Source organism: Pinus tabuliformis, chromosome 6, assembly GCF_031772625.1.
Source record: "Pinus tabuliformis cultivar Carrire ecotype Pingquan chromosome 6, CPIR1, whole genome shotgun sequence".
Classification (NCBI taxonomy): Eukaryota; Viridiplantae; Streptophyta; class Pinopsida; order Pinales; family Pinaceae; genus Pinus; species Pinus tabuliformis.
In genome coordinates this window covers 1,759,696,419-1,759,715,975 of record NC_142292.1, presented here as the reverse complement: position 1 = coordinate 1,759,715,975, position 19,557 = coordinate 1,759,696,419, and positions in this window count along the sequence as shown.

Below are 19,557 nucleotides of genomic sequence, written 5' to 3'. Positions count from 1 at the left end.
CAGCTTCAAAGATAACCTATAGAATCAAAGCAGCATAACACTATCCAAGAACATAGATCTACTATCATAAACAATATAGGACCAGATATATATTGACCACACAAATGCATATATCATCAATCATACAAGAATGTGGAGGAAAACTTGAATAGCTTTATTAATAATCAAGAATAGCAAAGTGGATTACAACCAATTGTTCTGACCAAGCATCATCCTCTCAGCAAGAAAGCCCTTCTTCACCTCATGAAAAGCTTAGATCACCCAACACTATGATGTTACACCAAGAAACCAGCAGCACTTCCTTACAAGATACAAAATTCTAGCCCCTGGATCTCTGGGATGAGGGATCCATATATAGATGTTTGCAAGGGAGGTGAGTCAGCTTTTGAGATTTGATTAGTGTCCTCTCTCTGATAGTTTTTGATTCCACTTGGAGATTGATGATCTCTTACTCATCCCTGGGCGAATGCAAAGAGGCAAGTGTCACAGGAGAAGTTTCTGGAAGATTCCATGATCCTCCACCTTGTAGATTGACCCTGCCATTTGTCCACTCTCACCCATCGCACCCCATAGAAGGGCTTTTCAGTATGCATCGCACCTCCCGTGTGTATTTAGGTGGGATGCAGTGCACTTTGACCATGGAGCAGGTGAGATGGTCCAGTTTTGACCAGTTCTGAGTAGTTTTTCATGGAGAACTTCTGGGAGAAGATGTAATCAGTTGACCTTGTTCTTTTAGAGGTTGGAACAAAACTTTTAGGGACTTAAGAGCCCTTGGTTTATGGACATTTATGATCGGGGTTGCAGTGCCCAAAAATGTCTATAACAGTTTCCCCCTAAAGCATGAGGTCGTTAATCTGTTGATGTCGAGTGAAATGCTTTATCATGAGGATCTGAAGTTTTTTCGAGCTGGAAGGCGACCTGTAATAAGATACAATACAATACATTATCTTCATAATATTTTCATGATCTAGCTGAGGCGGGCATTCCCATGCTCAGCTTTATAAATTCATTTTCATGTACATAAGACAGACAATCGTCTGAGTGCAGACTGATGATTCTGGTAGAGCCATCATCCTTTGGATTAGATGATTATCTGTGCAGTATTGATGTACATTTGATGTCTTTCATCCTTTGGATTAGATGATTATCTGTGCAGTATTGATGTACATTTGATGTCTTTCATCCTTTGGATTAGATGATTATCTGTGCAGTATTGATGTACATTTGATGTCTTTATTTTCCTGAATATATATCACAGCCCAGATGGATGAAACTAGATCCGGGGTCTTCAATCTCGTTCAATATTCACTCAAAGTACAAGTCGATCCATGTGAGAGATGTTCTGGAGTCGAACATGGAAAGACATCGCCTGATTACTAGCCAATGATGTAAGTTGTTAGCAGGCGCGAGAGGAATCACCGATAATGATGATGACCCTCAAGGTACTACAATACAATTTACGTGGTGTGAATAAGGGACTTGGCGTCGAACACCACGCAAAATCTTTCAGTCGAAGGCCATTGATGTAAACCTGTCGTCGGAAGTGAGAAACTTGCCATTGAGGCATGCAAGCTTCAAAGTACTGAAAGGGTTGTTCCTAGGTCGACTTCCTGGATAATGAGCTGATGTCGACAAGAAGCAATCCGTCATAGGAGGGCCTTAGTGAATCCCACATCAATGAACGAAGCAAATGATTTTAATGGAGGTGAAAACGATCTGATGATATAAGGTTCAGGGTGGCGATCATGAAAGGATGGAGTGTAAATGTATTGCAGTGGATGAGACACAGGTGAATTCTCTGAGCGACTGCTCTTGAACATATCGGCGACACTGACATGATGGATTGGTAGCATTAACCCCAAATATGGATGGTGTGATGGACCCATGGTGATATGACCAGTGCATGGAACAACCCAACCCAACTCGGATGCGGAGTGAAAGTGTCATGTTCAAGAGCGACTTGCTACCAATAAAGTTTCTTCAAGTTTTCTCCCCAATATTTCCCCAGTCATTGCTGACCAGTACCTCTTTATTTTTGTCAAGCTTGAGGAGGATAACATATGCTTGTTCTATAATTTTCCCTTCGGGAAAACCCATCGCTATGTTTTAATGAGCCTAGCGATATTGAAACTCGTTCTTGTCTGTATGGACAAGTTTGTCGCTATTGAGTTTTAACAAGTTTAACGACAAAGATAACTCGATCCTTTTCAATTTTAGAGAGTCTAAAAAAGGGATGTAAAGAAAACTCCAATAATCCTTTTTCGTCATATAATCCCTTAAGTCCGAAAAAGTATAAAACAATACAAAAGGGATGAATTTTCGGTACTTTTAACGAGCTGAACAAAACAAGCGCTCGATCTTTTTTGTGTAATAATCCCTCAAGTCCAAAAAGATTAGAATCTAAAGGAGGGATAACACTTCCGGTCACTTTAACGAGCTAGAGAGGCCAATTGCTCGGCAATCTTTTGATATTTTACTAGTCAGATGAAAAGAGCTTAAAGGAGACTCGTTTTTCGAGGAACGAGTGATAAATTTTGGTAGCAGCTGATTCCGGGTAAGGTTTGGAATTTTCCAATCACGAAAGTGTCACAAGGATGGCTAACAGGATCACTCTTCGCAGCTGTTCCTCAAAAAGGGTAAACAATCAAATGGAGGTGAATGATCGGCCAATACAGAGTGGAGGTGATGATGAGAACACGACCAAGGCTTCAAAGGCTGATGATAATACATTCACGATGGTTATTTACCGGAAAATGGTTCATTTTTTAATGAGCTTAAACTCTGGGGGAACATTTGCTCATTGCTTATGTTTATTTTTTAACGAGCTTGAATTCCACGTTAAAACTGCTTGATCCAGTCGTATAATAAGGATGTCTCATATAATTGGCATTTTTTCAAAGCTTTGCCCCGCATCCTTTCTTTATGCAAGTTAGGAAACGACCAATCCTACGAGTTTAAAGGGTTAGAGGACCTACAAATTTAAAAAAATAAATGGTCGCTCTTCGCTTGCACGCCAAAAGGTTCGCATGCCCCCAGGTATAGCGAAAAATTTCTAGGTTACCAAAGATTGTTCTATCCATACTTCAGGCAAAACACTTCCTCGGCGATGTCTACCGAAATAAACAAAGGTGAGTGGCGCAACTGGCTCCACTCACATAACTTTGACGAAGGAATCTTATTCTAGTCTAATTTCATAAACTAGTCATATATCCTTTGCGGAAACCTACCCTATACCCAAGGTTTTCCTGTCGAAACAGGCCAGGGTGCATGCCCCCTAGGTTTCAGCCATGTCCTCCGAATCACTCGCGCTCATCAGGTGGATGGACTGGGGATTGATGAGACATTCCTTGCGTGAAAAGACCATTCAGGGATGGTATTTGACTATTTGCGATGTGTGAACCGGGGAATGAAAGCTGGTCTACGAGCTTGACCACTCTTCCTTCATGCGGAAAACACATTACTCTAAAGAGTGAGGAGACAATGGCTCCCATGCAATAAATATAGTCACGTCCAAGGAGTAGATTATAATCCAGGGGTCCTTGGACTACCATTACGTTCATGTGAACGGTTTTCCTTCTCAATGTTATCGACACATTGGGAAGGATCCCTAACGGTTGACTGGTTCCTTTGTTAAAACCTGTTAGATTTCTCATTTCAGGCAAAAGTGATGGCGAACCAAGTGCTTTCCAAGCCGTTGAGGAAAGGATACTCACAGAAACCCCTTCATCTATGATGGTACCAGCCATGACCATTCTATATATTTGAGCAATGATTCGAAATGGTACACTAGCCGGTAAGTGGGGTCTGCCTAGTAGATTTCAATCGAAGGAAACAACTAGGTTGCTTGGAGGTGGGACCAAATAGATGGCCGGATACTACTCTGACGAACTTCCTTCATGCGGTAAAGGAACGGGTAGACTGCCCCCATGTTCATCGGAGTCTGTGCTTACGAAGAGAATTTGGACGGTGTCATTCTTGTTCTCTCCGGTGACTGTATCATCTGAAGATGGATCCTCTGAAGGCAAGACCGGGTCAACTGCCGCCTCGACCTTTTGACTTTCGTCTGGTGTGGATTCAGATGGTTTATCTTCAATGATAGACGCTTCGGCTGACCATAATGGCGTGTCAGCCAGATTTTCAACTAGTGACGGACTCAGCAAGAGTTTCTTATATCCAGGAGGAAGTCGTAACGGTGAAACCGGACAGTCGTCCAAAACTCTTTTAGCCTCGTCTAAGAAGGGACAATGGTGGACGGCGTGATCGCCTTCACACAATTTACAAAGAAATTTACATTTTCCTTTTTGTCCAGGTGCTTCATTTTCACTAGTTGACGATGTATTTTCAACATGATCATCAGAGGTTGATGACACCGGATTGTGAAAACGAGGAGACCAGTCCCTTAAGATCCGAGGGATGCAAGGACAATCTCGATGATAGTGGTCTCCTTTGCAAATGACACATGGAAATTTAGGCCTGGATGGTGTAGTGTGTGGAATTTCGCTAGATGATGCCTGGTCACCCCTTTTTGCCTTTGGCTCCTTCTTCTTCTTCTCCTTCTTCTTCTCAGTTACTTGATTTTTGGCTTTACCAGCTTTATCAAGCGAAGAGGAAGGAGGAGAGGGAGAACTGGATGAAGTAGAAGGTTGGGGGGTAACTTTGGCATCATTTAGTTGCTGACTTGATTGTTCAGGAATCACGGTGTTCTGAACGACGGAGGTCGAGAAGAGCCATACGGGCAAGCCGATTGTCAATCCTGGAAGTGACAATGTGGCCATGTGGGGTGCACCAACATCTCCCCAAGAGGAGAAAGGACTAGGATTTCCTCCAAGGGGAAATCCTTGGTTGGTGGACTCCATTTTTCTCAACCTAAGACCAACCTAGGAAAGGTGATGTTTATTCCGATTAAAATAAAATTTAGATGCTTTGACACAACTTGTTTTTTCAATTTTTAAGAGTCGAGAAAAAACAAAAGATGACTCTAGTGACCTTCGATTTTTAATGAGCCTGAAGTGACAAGTGCTCAGATGGACCTTTTCCTTTAATGAGTCTGAAAAGGAACGAAAGAGACTACTCTGGAAATCTAGACAGAGGGATTACCAAACCAATCGCAAAACTACAGAATACTTTTTACGGTACGACAGTCAGTCTTCCCGAATGCTGTGTTCAGTGCATTGCAATCGATAGGGCGGTAGACACGGCTTCCTATGGATAAAGGATAAAGCCTATTGTGGTCTCCCAATATATACTCAACGGTACGTGGGAGCACAAGTCAGTACTGGCACTTATCATCTCAAAGTGGAGGAATCACCCAACCAGTAATGGAAACAATAGTTACCAGGTTTTACGACGTCGTAATACGTCTCTAGCCTAGAATTCTAAATGTTGTGCGTTAGGTTCCAAAGCATTTTTAGATTCATTAGATTTATTTTACAGTTGATCTTGCTTAAGAAATTTTCCTTTCAGGTTCATCGCGTGATGTAGATATACAATTCCTAAAATGCAATCTAAGATGATAAACAATCGTTTAATCTTCTTTTTTGCAATGAAAATCCTAACTACTAAGCTAAGAGAGACGATATTCTTTCAACATAGAGAAGACATCACACACTATATGCACTGTCCTAAATCAAACCAACAAACAGTCTAAATGCAAATGCACATGCATGTATTTGTTTTCAGCCTTCTTAATGTGTGAATGATAAAAAGAAAGCTAAGCGCAAATCTAAATTATTTTTCAAAGTGACATTACTAACAAGTTTCTTTTCAAGACAAAATGAAGGCAATGACGACACTTTGCGATTTGGAATTGAAAACTTGATTTCGACACTTGAAAAACTACTAATTCAAATCAAATACAAGAGTAATAATGTAATCGACTATCAAGAACAATCAGATTCTCTTCTATGCCTGAAAATGACACTTGCGACACTTTCAAATCAAGAAACGACAGTTCAATTACGCTACTTCTTTGCAAAGAGAACTGAAAATGGATCACAATACATAAAAACATTTACAGTTCATTGAACAATGGAGGCAGAATAATGGCAAGGAAGGGGGTTTCAATAGAGGTATACTGACTACAGACAACAAAACTCTTGAATAGAGCTGAAAAGAGTGAACACAGAAACCAAAATCTAAGAGCAGAAGAGGTCTTGTCTGATCAGCGCACCTGTAACACAGGGAAAGTGAGATGCAGCGCACCTACTACACACGGGAAGTGTGATGCATCCAACTTCCAAAGAAGAGACAGTGCGATGGTCCAGGGATGAGACTTCAACTAGGTTCCGAGTCACAGTTTGCAGCTCAGTTCAGGGATTTAGGCCGAGCAAGCGGTAATCAGTAAATAAATCACAGGGGTAGATCTAAGGAGGTTACTAGAGCCACCACAAGGGCAATTAGAGAGCTTGTAAATCGATTGTTCAGTTCATAAACAAAACCCGGAGATAGACTGAAGCAGCATTGATCTACTTTTCACTTGCATAGCAAATGCAGTTCGAAGGCTAGCTGGCTTGACTTTAGGCTCTGTCTGTAAGTTTATAAAGTAAACAAATATAGACAAACAAACAATCTATTCGCTCCCTAGCGGAGTCACCATTTTGTTATCGGGAAATCTAGTGTCTATGCACAGCTGCTAGTCCCACTAAGGCTGGTAGCTACCTTAGAAACAAACAAACTAAAACCACTTTTATTTTCCTTTATGAGATGTAGATAAGAGGGGAAAGAAGGAGACCAACCTCTGTCTTGTGCTTGGTTCCTTGCTTGATTTCTCTCCCTTCTGATAGATCTTTGCCACTCGCTTCCTCGTCTACCTAGCTTCAAAGAGCACCTCTAGAATCAAAGCAGCATAACACTAACCAAGAACATAGATCTACTATCATAAACAATATAGGACCAAATATATATTGACCACACAAATGCATATATCATCAATCATACAAGAATGTGGAGGAAAACTTGAATAGCTTTATTAATAATTAAGAATAGCAAAGAGGATTACAACCAATTGTTCTGACCCAGCATCATCCTCTCAGCAAGAAATCCCTTCTTCACCTCATGAAAAGCTTAGATCACCCAACACTATGATGTTACACCAAGAAACCAGTAGCACTTCCTTACAAGATACAAAATTCTAGCCCCTGGATCTCTGGGATGAGGGATCCATATATAGATGTTTGCAAGGGGGGTGAGTCAGCTTTTGAGATTTGATTAGTGTCCTCTCTCTGATAGTTCTTGATTCCACTTGGAGATTGATGATCTCTTACTCATCCTTGGGCGAATGCAGAGAGTTAAGTGTCACAGGAGAAGTTTCTGGAAGATTCCATGATCCTCCAACTTGCAGATTGACACTGCCATTTGTCCACTCTCGCCCATTACACCCCATAGAAGGGCTTTTCAGTATGCATCGCACCTCCCGTGTGTATTTAGGTGGGATGCAACGCACTTTGACAATGGAGCAGGTGAGATGGTCCAGTTTTTACCAGTTCTGAGTAGTTTTTCATGGAGAACTTCTGGGAGAAGATGTAATCAGTTGACCTTGTTCTTTTAGAGGTTGGAACAACACTTTTAGGGAATTAAGAGCCCTTGGTTTATGGACATTTATGATCGGGGTTGCAGTGCCCAAAAATGTATATAACAAGAGGATTCTAAGAAAAACGTTGGTAATAATGATATCCTTGTTACACAGTATTTTGTCACCGACCCCGCATCCCCTGGTCCCGCGTAGAGTCGGTCCTTGAATGGCATCTGTTCTATGTCATACATTAGCAAATGTGTCCACATCTTCCAAATCATTCAAGAAGATTAACAATGCTCTGTAATCCTGAAGATTGACCCTTTTTACCCATGTTCCAAGATCGTTGCAAGACAACCTCATTCTGTCTGCGACAATAACCTAAAGTGGACTAGAACGTCGCGACATCGTAGTAGGGGTACATTTGTTCTCATCGACGGTCGGTTTTTAGTGCTCGTCGCAAGTCCTCAATATCCTTCTTGCGACGATAGCTTTGAATACACTATTTCCCCGCGACGTTGTCTCTGAGTCCTAGTGCTTGACTCGCGACAACCTAGATATGGCGAATTAGTTCAAACAGAATGCTTCTAGGCAGTTCTAGAACTGGTTGTTGGGTCAAGTAGGTTCGCCTTTCCTCCTTTAAGATGTTGGTTACACATTTTGAGAAACCTCCCTTTAAGATAAGTTCCCTCTCCCTCATTTATGGAGGCTCCTCCTCTTATAAAAGCATTCCCCATTGCTATGATCAGCGAGTTTTTGGTATTGAGAAAATTAGCTAGTTTTGGTCTAGCAGTTGGTTGTGGATTTCCTTAACCCTATACTAGTGCTTTTGGGTGATAGAGAGATATCATCCTTTTGGGAGACCTTTTGAGAGTGAATGCTTGAGGAGACATACTGACTGGACCCTCCGAAGAAGCTTGCGACGTTAAGGCTTGGTTGTAAGCTTTTCTTTTTCTCATATTAATATAATTAATGGTGATTTCCTATGTCATGTGTAAAATATATTTGATAGCTTATGGTTCCTTGACTCTATAAGTTAATAGTTCATTGTTGTGCTCTATTATGTGTTCTGTTGTTCTCTTGTGTTGTTTCAGGTGAATCACTCATCAAGAAGAAGGAAAAAATAACTGAAGCAGTGTAACGAAGGCTCCATCGAACACTGGCATAAGGTAGGCTCTTACAACGATGAATATTTAAGGAAATTAGTTTTTGTTTTGTCTTGTTGTGACTAGACCCACTCCAGGGCTAGAGGGGTTGCCTCTATCCGCAGAGGGAACATTACCTACATCACAAGTTGGTGACTTATTGTTTCTCAAGCCCCACCTAGTTTCCAGACTCAGGCTGGACTCCAAACCCAACCTGGTCTCCAAACTCAAGTTGGATTTCAAGCCCAACCTGTTTATCAAATGCAGCCTGGGCCTCAGGTGCAGTTTGGAGCTCAGCTGCAATACGGTCTCCAAGTACTTCTGGAACCCCAAGGTCAACCTCAAGGTGCTCCATATCAAAATTATTAGCATCCACAGGTCAATCCTTATTAGAATTTCCAGCAGCCCTATGTTGCTCCTGTTGGTTAAGCTGGTAGCCAATGTGTTGCTAGTGGTCAAAACCCGGGTCAATCGTCAGGTTATAGTTATAATTCGTATGGACAAAACCCTTATGGGAAAAATCCTTACAGACAAAACCCTTATGGGAAAAATCCTTATGGCCAAAACCCATGGGGGAAACAAGGGGTTGGATGGAACCCTAATGCTGGCTCTTATTAGAGGCCTATGATGTCCTTTAATCCTCAATTACCTTTTCTGGTAACTTTGGAACTGCCTAATGTGTCCAAGCTGACAAATGATCCGATCCTTCATAATCCATATTGGCCACCAGTTTCGACTAAAATTCCCGGTGATTGTCCTAAATTTGAAGGTAAATCTAGAGAGGACCCTCAAGCTCATGTCATGACTTATCACCTCTGGTGCTCATCTAACTCATGGCTTGACGATTCTATCTGTTTCCGTCTTTTCCAACGGACTCTCACTGGTTCCGCTATGAAATGGTATATTGAACTTGCTCGTGGAACTTTCCAAGATTTCAATTCGCTTGCGATGGCATTTCTTACCCACTTTCAGTTGCCGATTCATTATGAAACAGGAACACACCTCCTTACATCTTTGAAACAGGACATGGCAACGCACATCTTTGATCACATTCATGAATGGAGAAGGCGCCGCCGCTTGATTAAGTTCTGGATCCCTGACCAGCTTCTGACTGACTAGTTTACAACCTCTTTTGTCGGTCTGATAGCCCGCGATATCGCTATGGGGGCATGTGTTACTGAAGAGCAAGCTATTGCGCGTGCTCAGTATCTCGATTTGGTTTATTCCCAATCCGGCACGCTTTATGATCTCTTGCCTGATGCTCCGCGACCTGGAACTTCTAAAGCCTCGTCTACACCTTCCGTTGATGGTGTTATTGGTTCCGTGGCTTCATCTTCCTGAAAGTCTTCCACGAATCAGGCGAAGCAAAAACCTACTGCTTCTAGTGATAATGCTTCTCCGTCTACTCCTAATGCTGGAAAAACCTCTGAAGTCAATGCCGTCCAGTCCACCGCGGCAGATAAAGCTTCGAAAGGTAAGAAAAAGGGGAAAGGCAAAAATAAGGGTGATCCACCGAAGCAGGATCCTTCGAAGCCTCCTACCGACGATGGTTCGAAGCACAAACCCAAGTATCCTTGTCTTATCTATGACGAGGATCACTACACTAAAGACTGTCCTTGACAATATAAAGTTAGTCGTTTGCTTAAAGGGACTTCGAGCACTCCTACCGTACTTAAAGAACCCTTTCCCTCTCAACAAACCCAAATGGTGGTCGATCAACCTCAGTCCTCTTCCACTTTTGGCTCTCAAGTTTTTATGGCTAGGACTATTCCCATTCATATAAGTACTCAATCGAAAGAATATCCTCCACCTGCCGGAAAGGAACCTGAAGTCCCTTCAAATGTTCCTTCGTCCAGTTCTGGCCCTCTTCATATTGAACGGCCTAGCACTGAGTCTATCATTCGACCTCCTACCAAGGGAGTGCTCCAGAAATCTTCTTATAACCCCAATGCTCGTGCCGCGCAACACTATAGCATTGTTGAGGACTTAGCCCAAGCCCCTTCAGCTATGTCCACTTTGGAAGTCCTCCAGAGTTGTCCCTCCCAACAGAAGTCTCTATTATCAGCCATTGGTGGCATTGACCTGGCTGATTCGGAATTAATTACTTTCGATCTTGACAATCATGTACCGTGATTGCCTCATCAGATTGCTTTCCTCATCCAAGTCATCATTAACTCAAAGAATATTCACCGTACTATTATTGATGAGGGCGCCTCCACTTGCATCATGTCTGTTGCTTGTTGGAAGGCCATCGGTTCCCCATCATTGAGTCAATCTCCTAATACTTTGGAAGCCTTCAATGGAAGAGACTCTCGTCCATTTGGTATCCTCCCGCACTTTCCTATCACTCTAGAGGGGAAGACAGTTGAGGTTGAAGTCGAAGTTGTTGACGCAAATTTGACTTACAACCTTTTGTTAGGTCGAAGTTGGACATACGCCATGCGTGCTGTGGCTTCATCTCTATTCTGTGTACTCTGTTTTCCCCACCAAGGGAAAATTGTCACGGTTGATCAACTGTCCTTCTTCACCTCCTCTTCTTCGGATGGCAATGTTCCATTTGTGGAGCATACCACCATTCCCTATGAAAGTGTGGGCACTGGACTCTTCAAAGATCCTGCCCTTATGGGTGTCTTTTCACTCCCACCTCCCAACATCGCCCCCATTAACATGATTTCTATCCGTTCTGATCCTTGGGTGATTCCCCCGTCGATCAGGTAGACTCCTGGGGTGACGTTATGCCGTTGAGTCCTGCCGAGCTCAACTATGTAGAAATTGTTTCAGCATCGGCTTCATCCTCCGATCCTGCTCCATTGAGCAGATCTCTCGACACATATGTGCAATCCCCTTGGCTTAGAGATATTGTTTCTTTGGATCTATTACAGGAGACTTTTCCTTTCGATGAAGCAATTTTAGAGACTATGTCTTTTGAGGATCCTCCTTGGTTTGATCATCACCATCGTTCCTCGTTTCTCCCAAGCCATGGGGCCATGACTACTTGTCTAGAGAAGTTTGCTTCCTGTATTCCCTCTCAGCCGCTTCAGATGCCTATTCAGATTCATGAAGTTTTTTTTGAAGGCAATATGGGGAATATTACACAAACTATGCCCATCGACATCTCTGTCAAACTAGGGATTGTTGAGAATATTCACATTGGAGTTACCTGTACTCCCGAGGAGATTCAGCTGTATACCGACCTTTTCAAAGAGTTTCATGACGTCTTCGCTTGGTCATATGAGGAGATGCCCGGTATTGACCCAAGTATTGTGATCCACGAGATACCTACGTACCCTGGTGCGAAGCCTGTTCGCCAACGTTTACGTCCCGTGCATCCAAGAAAAGTCACGGCTATTAAGGGAGAAGTTGAAAAACTTCTCAAGGCAGGGTTTATTTACCCTATCCCACTGACTGACTGGGTCTCTAATATTGTCCCTGTGACCAAAAAGCAGGGCACTATTAGGGTTTGTGTTGATTACCATGACATCAACCGCGCGTGTCCAAAGGATAATTATCCTACGCCCTTTATCGACCAGCTCATCGACGATTGTGCTGGGAGTGAGATTTTCTCATTTATGGATGGCTTTTCTGGTTACAACCAGATTAATATTTCACCTGCCGATCAACACAAAACCACCTTCATCTACTTGTGGGGTACCTTTGCTTACAAGAAGCTTCCTTTCGGCCTTAAAAATTTCGGTGCCACCTTCCAGCGAGCAATGTCCTATGCATTTCATGACATTCGTCACATTGTTCAGCCGTATCTGGATGACCTCTCGGCTCATTCAGCTAAACATTCTGACCATCCAAACCACCTCTGCGAGATTTTTCTTCGTTTTCGACATTATCATATTCGTCTTAATCCACATAAGTGTGTCTTCTGTGTCGAATCCGACAGACTTCTTAGGTTTGTCGTCTCCAAAGAGGGCATTCGTCTCAACCCCCTCAAAGTTGAGGCTATACTGAATCTCCCACCTCCTGCTTCTTTGCATTAGTTGCAGAGTTTGCAGGGAAAAGCCAATTTCCTACGTCATTTTATCCCTAACTACGCCGAGATTGCTAAAGGTTATATGCGTCTCCTTAAGTGTGACACTCCCTTTGTTTGGGATGACACTGCCCAAAAGTCATTCGAGCAACTCAAGGCACTTCTTGTTTCTACTCCCTTATTACGTCCACCCAACTACCATCGTGACTACACCCTTTATCTTGCTGCTGCTGACAGCACTATTGGCATGGTTTTGGTTCAAGATGACGATGATGGTTCACATTGTTCGAGGAACCCTAGATGCTGCCGAAGTAAAAGATCGTCAACAAGGGCGTTCTAGTGCGTTGTATATTCTTACTTATCTAATACTTGTATCATTTCATGATGATGCCATGTGAATTGCTAGGAACATGTTAAGTATATAGCTAACCTAATAACGAACGTTTTGTAAGGGGACTAGAGCAGGCTACCGTGAAAAAAAAACACGATATTATTTTTCATTGGAACTATTATATGTCCAAGGTTCAATATCGAAATCATTTTTGAAGTCGAGCACGTTATCTATTATCTTAGCCGCAACCTCCTTGACACTGAGACTTGATATGCTTATGTCGAGAAGCTCACCTTGGCAGCTGTTCAGGCTGTCCAACGTTTCCGTCATTATATTTTGTTGCGTACGACGACTGTGATTTCCGATTGCAACCCAATGACATACATCTTGTCACGTCAATTGCTGGGGGGCAAGTACTCAAAATGGATCATTATCCTTCAAGAGTTCGATTTGGAGTTTACTACTACCAAGTCCAAGAAGTCCCTCGTCTTCGCTGAGTTGATTTTCTCGTTACCGTCTGCTATCGCTCCCTCTCGGATAGAGGATCACATTCCGGACGATACCCTTTTCTTGATCAACACCCTCGATCCCTGGTACGGTGACATTATTGTCTACCTCTAGACGTCTTCCTTTTGTCCTGATTTGTCTAAGGATGCTTGGCGACGTATTCGTCACCATTCTCAGCCTTATCGTATTGTTGGGGACACCTTATATCGTCTCAGCATTGATTCAGTTCTCCGTTGTTGTTTGGCGATAAAGGAAGCTAAACGAGTCTTGAATGACTGCCACTCTAACGCCTGTGGTGGTCATATGTTTGGTTATGACACTGCCCAAAAAATCCTTTGTGCTGGTTACTTTTGGCCCTCTATTTTTAAGGCTTGCATTCTCGCCGTCCATTCCTCGCGCGCGTGCCAACTTTACCAACAGAAGATGCGTGCACTACCATCCCCTTTGCATCCTGTCATTATAGTTGGCCCTTTTGCTAAATGGGGCATAGATTTTAAGACCTGTAACCCTCGCTCAGCCGAGGGGCATGGGTATATTATCGTTGCCATCGATTATTTTACAAAATGTGCCGAAGCGATGCCTACATTGTCCAATGACGGTAAGACAGCTGCATAATTCCTATTCAATCATGTGATTACTCAATTCGGAGTCCCTCAAGCTATTGTCACTGATCACGGTTCTCATTTCCGTGGTCATATGATGACTGAGTTAACGACCCAGTTAGGCTTGCATCATGATAGTTCGATGCCTTATTACCCTTAGGCCAATGGCCAAGTTGAAGCCGTCAACAAGGTGTTGGTTACGATGCTTCAACGTACCATTGGAATGCACAAGTCTAATTGGAACTTGATGTTGTTTTCCGCCTTATGGGCCTACCATACCTCAGTGAAGGATGCAACTGGATTCACACCATTTCAACTCGTTTATGGTCTGGAGGCTACCCTTCCAATTGAATGTGAAATACCTTCTCTCAAGTTAGCTGTCGAATTACTCCTGAATACTACTCCCGTAGAAGAACATCTTCTTTATCTAGAGCAGCTAGACGAGACCCATCGACTTGCTTCTTTAGTCATCGAAGCACAGAAGAAGAGAGTGAAAACTCACTTCGATCAGACTATTACTCCTCGTTCTTTCACTGAGGGAGATTTAGTCCTGCTATACGATCAAGCGAATGATAAGCTGGGGGCAGGAAAATTTGAACCTATGTGGCATGGGCCTTATATTGTGAAGCGCATTTTGCAGAAAGGGGCCTATGAGCTAATTGACTATGAAGGAAACCCTTTGGATAAGCCCTAGAATGGGATTTATATTAAAAAATACTATGCATGAGTCTTTCGTGCATATGCTGTGTGGATTTATCTTAAAAAAGATATGCATGAGTCTTTCGTGCATCTACTGTGTACATAAGTGTGTTTTTCATTTTGTACATGTTTGGCTTGGTGTGTAAGCGTTTGCCGCTTATTGTGTCTTTTTACTTCTTGTGCAGATGTCTGTTGCACCTTATATCGGTTTCGCTGATGGTGCCTGTCGCAGCACTCAGAATCTTTCCTCTGCAGCATGGGTGATCTACGATCCTCATGGTGAGTTAATAGACCTTCAATGTGTTTGTCTAGGGTGTACCATGAACACTGTCACTAAATATAGCGCCGTCATCATTGGCTGAGGCTGTTGACCTCAATATTTGTGCATTGATTGTGAATATGGACTCTCAGCTTGTTGTTCTTCAACTTAACGGGCATTATTCCGTAAAAAATCCTCAAATTTTAAGGTTGTATTTACGTGTTCGCTTATTGGAAAGAAATTTTGATTATATCACATATCAACACATTCCTAGAAGGCTAAATACGTTAACTAATGCATTGGAAAACCATGTATTAGACAGACATTTACGCAATTTATAAAAATCATACACAAGTATTCAAATGCAATAGGTAAATGCAGTAAAACATAAATAGATGTATATCGTGTGTTGCACACCGAGGCGCTCAAAAAATATATGTATATGTCCAAAAAATATATATGTTCAGGTTACATCACGAGACACATGTCTCTCAAAACATCAGAAAATGAAACCTAGAAGTCTACTATGGGTGCTGCTCTCTATAGCAGACCACTACACGGACCACTCGTCTGAGCAGCCAGTGTACCCTGTTCGACACACCCGCGGTGTGTCATTGGTACTGTCTCGGGATCTCCTCGAATCCTCTGTAATCAGGGATCCCCTCAGTCAAGCCCTCTAGGTTCCGGGCTATCTCCTCCTCAGCATCTCCACTCAGAGGTGGCAAGGTGATCTCTCTGTTGTCCCTCCGGGTCGTAGGAGCGAGACCTACTGGTCTCTCCGGTCTGACATCTGCAAAAATTTGAGCATAATTATCAGGGCATATATATTTAAAATCCAAAAACAACAAAAAACCAAAATACAAAAAGTTTGGTGGTCAAACCAAGTATTTTACCTCTCTCATCCCACTGCTCTCCAGGCAGAAGCAGCATGTCAGGGTCCCCCTGAAGTCCATCCCTGCGTATGGCCAATCCTCGACCACCACCTGTTGATGATGTAGCCACTCCATAAACTCGAGACCCCATGACACTGGTTGGCCGCCGCCTCCTCGCGGCATCACATGAGCCCACCGAGTTATTCAGGTCTCCCTATGGTCCGGGCCACCCCACTCGCATATCCTGTAACTGAAGGATAGGTACCCGCTCTAGCATGAGCGGTATCAAGATCGAACCGTACCCAAATTGCTTCGTCTCACCTCTCTGGCATTTGGTCAGCTTCCTCTTCATGTTCAGAGACACGGCCTCTGCCCAGTCGAACATCGTAGGATTGAGACAATCTAAATCCAACCGCAGTTGAGTTTTGGTGGCCTCGTGTTGGGCTTGGGAACCAGCCGCCCTCGTGATGGTGAATAACAATACTCGCAGTGACAGATCATTCACCGTGGGTATCTGTAACTTACCACTAGTAGGTGATTTCGTGCCCTTGGGCACACTCGTGCAATGAGTATATCTAAGGAATCTCCAGTGATTCACACACCACCCATGCGGGGTCTTTCCCCTCGTCGTGATAAACCGGTCAAAAAATAAATATTTGTGGCTTCAAAGTCAACCTCTTGACCACAGATGATGAATTTCCCCTCTGTTGGGTTCCACGACCGAATTAAGTATTCCAGGAGATCTAGTTGCGCTCGCAACAGCAGTGTTAAGAAGAATTTTAGCAGTCCGCAGTTCCGGAGGGCATTCAAACACTGAGGATCGGCTGCCCCTCTCTCTTCATCTTCGTCGTGAGTTCTTTCTTGCCAGGAAAATGCCATTTTTCACCTCCACGCACAAGCATTCTCTTGTTAAAAATCATTTTCATATGCCACAATGGTTTTAAAATGATTTTTTTTTTTTGTGTTTTTCGCACTAGTTGCAGCTATTTTTAAACCAGCTGCGAAGGTCTGGTTTGAACAGTTCATAATTTTTCGGATTGTCACAGGAGTACATCACTTTCCTGCGACGATACCGATTTTGGCTTGTTTAGATTTCTCGGTCGTCGCAACCCGAAAGGGAAATTTGCGACGACCGAGCGGAATTTTTGAAACAAAAATTTCTCCCAAATTCAGCCAAAAACGTGGAAATCACAGTTAAAATGAACTCAGAACACATAGGAAAAGGCAAAGTACTTACTTGGGGAAGGTTTGGAACGCAATGAAACACCACAGCTCTGGTAATCGACAACTCAATTTCGCAAGGTGCGCATTGTTTGGAGTTTTACCATGGTTAAAACAAACACAATGTAAATTATTTTTTTACTATATGCCTTTTTAAGGCCTTTTTTTGAAATTTAGGGTTTTGACTATGGTTTTTAGGTTTTTAACTATGGTTTTTAGGGTTTTGACTATGGTTTTTAGAGTTTTGACTTAGGTTTGAACATTAATCGTGTATTCTTGTCGAACGGGTCTTATGTTTGGATTTCTTTGTGCAGTAACAGGTGTTCTGGATGTGGGAGATGATCGATACATGCTTGGTGAATATTGCAAAACGTTTGACGAGTCACCTTTAAGCTCTTTTTTGACTCGTAAAAGATGAAAAGATTGTCGAGTATTTTTCCCTTTTTGACTTGTTAAAGAGAATAAAAATGGGGGTCTGCTTTCAACTCTTTTCCAACCGTTTAAAAACGAAAAGATGGCCGAGCCCTTGTCGTTTCGAGCTCGTTCATGGTTGTGAAATGTCATGTGTCCAGTAAGTTTTCTACTTTTTTCGGACTAGAAACACTATTTACAAAAAGTACTCCTTGACTGAAATGGTCAAGTGGTTCTCTCAAGTATCGTTTTCTACCTTTTCGGGCTTGAGAGACACAAACTTACGAAAAGGGCCCATTTGGAATTTTCTTTTCCGTGTCTTTTTCAAACTCTCTAAACATGAAAAAGACTCCGAGTTTTACCTATGTCGGACTCGTTAAACCTTGATGACATTGGACTCGTCACCATGATGAGACCCGAGCTTCTCCTCCCTAGGGCTCGTTAAAATTTCACTAGGTTGGATTTGTCCAAAGGACGAACTTATATTGCAAGCATATGCTATCCCCTTCAAGCTTGTTTTTCAAAAATAATTGGGGTACTTGCCAACAATGGTGGGGGAAAAATTTGGAAATATTCCATTGGTTACCTACGGCAGCTAGTCACTCTTGAACATCGACACTTTTGCTTCTCACCGGGTTTGGGATATCCTCACATCATCATTGGCCTTCCGGGGTTTGGGTTTGTCATTTTGCCTCATTCCATTTGATCCTTGTTGTCTCCGCATGACCTTCGATCCCTTGGTACCAAAATGCTGCCACATTCCAGAGTTGTGTCGCCAATATGTTCAAGAGCTTAATCCTTCTGCAATTTGCACCCTTACATCCTCCTCTGATTCTTTGTTTCATCCATCTTCATCTTGTTCCTTGTCTCATGTCGTTGATGTGGGAAACATTATGGCCCTCCTGCGACGGATCGCTTCCTGTCGACATCAACTCATTATCTAGGAAGTTGATCTAGAGACTCCTTTCAGGTACCTTGGAGCTTGCATGCCTCAATGGCAAGTTCTTCACACTCGACGACAGGCTTGCATTATTGGTCTTCGATCGGGTGATTCCACAAGTGTTCGACTCCAAATCATTCTTCACACTTTATGGATTGTACTGGCAGTACCTTGAGAACCATTGACATTACTGGTGGTCTCTCTTGCACTTGTTAATGGTTCACATCATTGGCCAGTAATCAAGTGATTTTCTAGTATGCTCGACTTCAACACATCTATTCGCATGTTAGAAATTGTACTATGATCAGGTTGGATTCAAGACCCCAGACTAAGGTTACATAAGTTCGGGTTGCGTGGATTGGTTCATGATTGCATACATGACTCTTTGATTGGATGGCTGCGACCATACCTGAGTCTTTCTGGATGGCTGCGACCATACCTATATTTTCATATGGTCTTATCGACTGGATGGCTACGTCCATACCACAGACCAATTCTATTTATCTTTTGGATGGCTGCGCCCATGCCTAGACTACATGTATTTCTTTCACTGTCAAAGATATCAGTTGTACTTGCGTCTGCAAGTTCTCCGCAATTGTGTTCCGGTTGAGTTATGGTTTAGTAAAGAATTTCACCCCTCCCACTCTCTCGGCCTTCATGCTTTAGGGGGCATCTGTTACACAATATTTTGTCACCGACCCCGCATCCCCTGGTCCCGGTAGAGTCAGTCCCTGAATGGCATCTGTTCTATGTCATACATCAACAAATGTGTCCACATCTTCCAAATCATTCAAGAATATTAACAATGATATTTAATCCTGAAGATTAACCCTTTTTACCCATGTTCCAAGATCGTTGCAAGACAACCTCATTCTGTTTGCGACGATAACCTGAAGTGGACTAGAATGTCGCGACATCGTCGCAGGGGTACATATGTTCTCTGCGAGGTTGGTTTTTAGGGCTCGTCACAAGTCCTCAATATCCTTCTTGCAATAATAGCTCTGAATACATTGTTTCCCCGCGACGTCGTCTCTGAGTCCTAGTGTTTGACTTGTGATGACCTAGATATGGTGAATTAGTT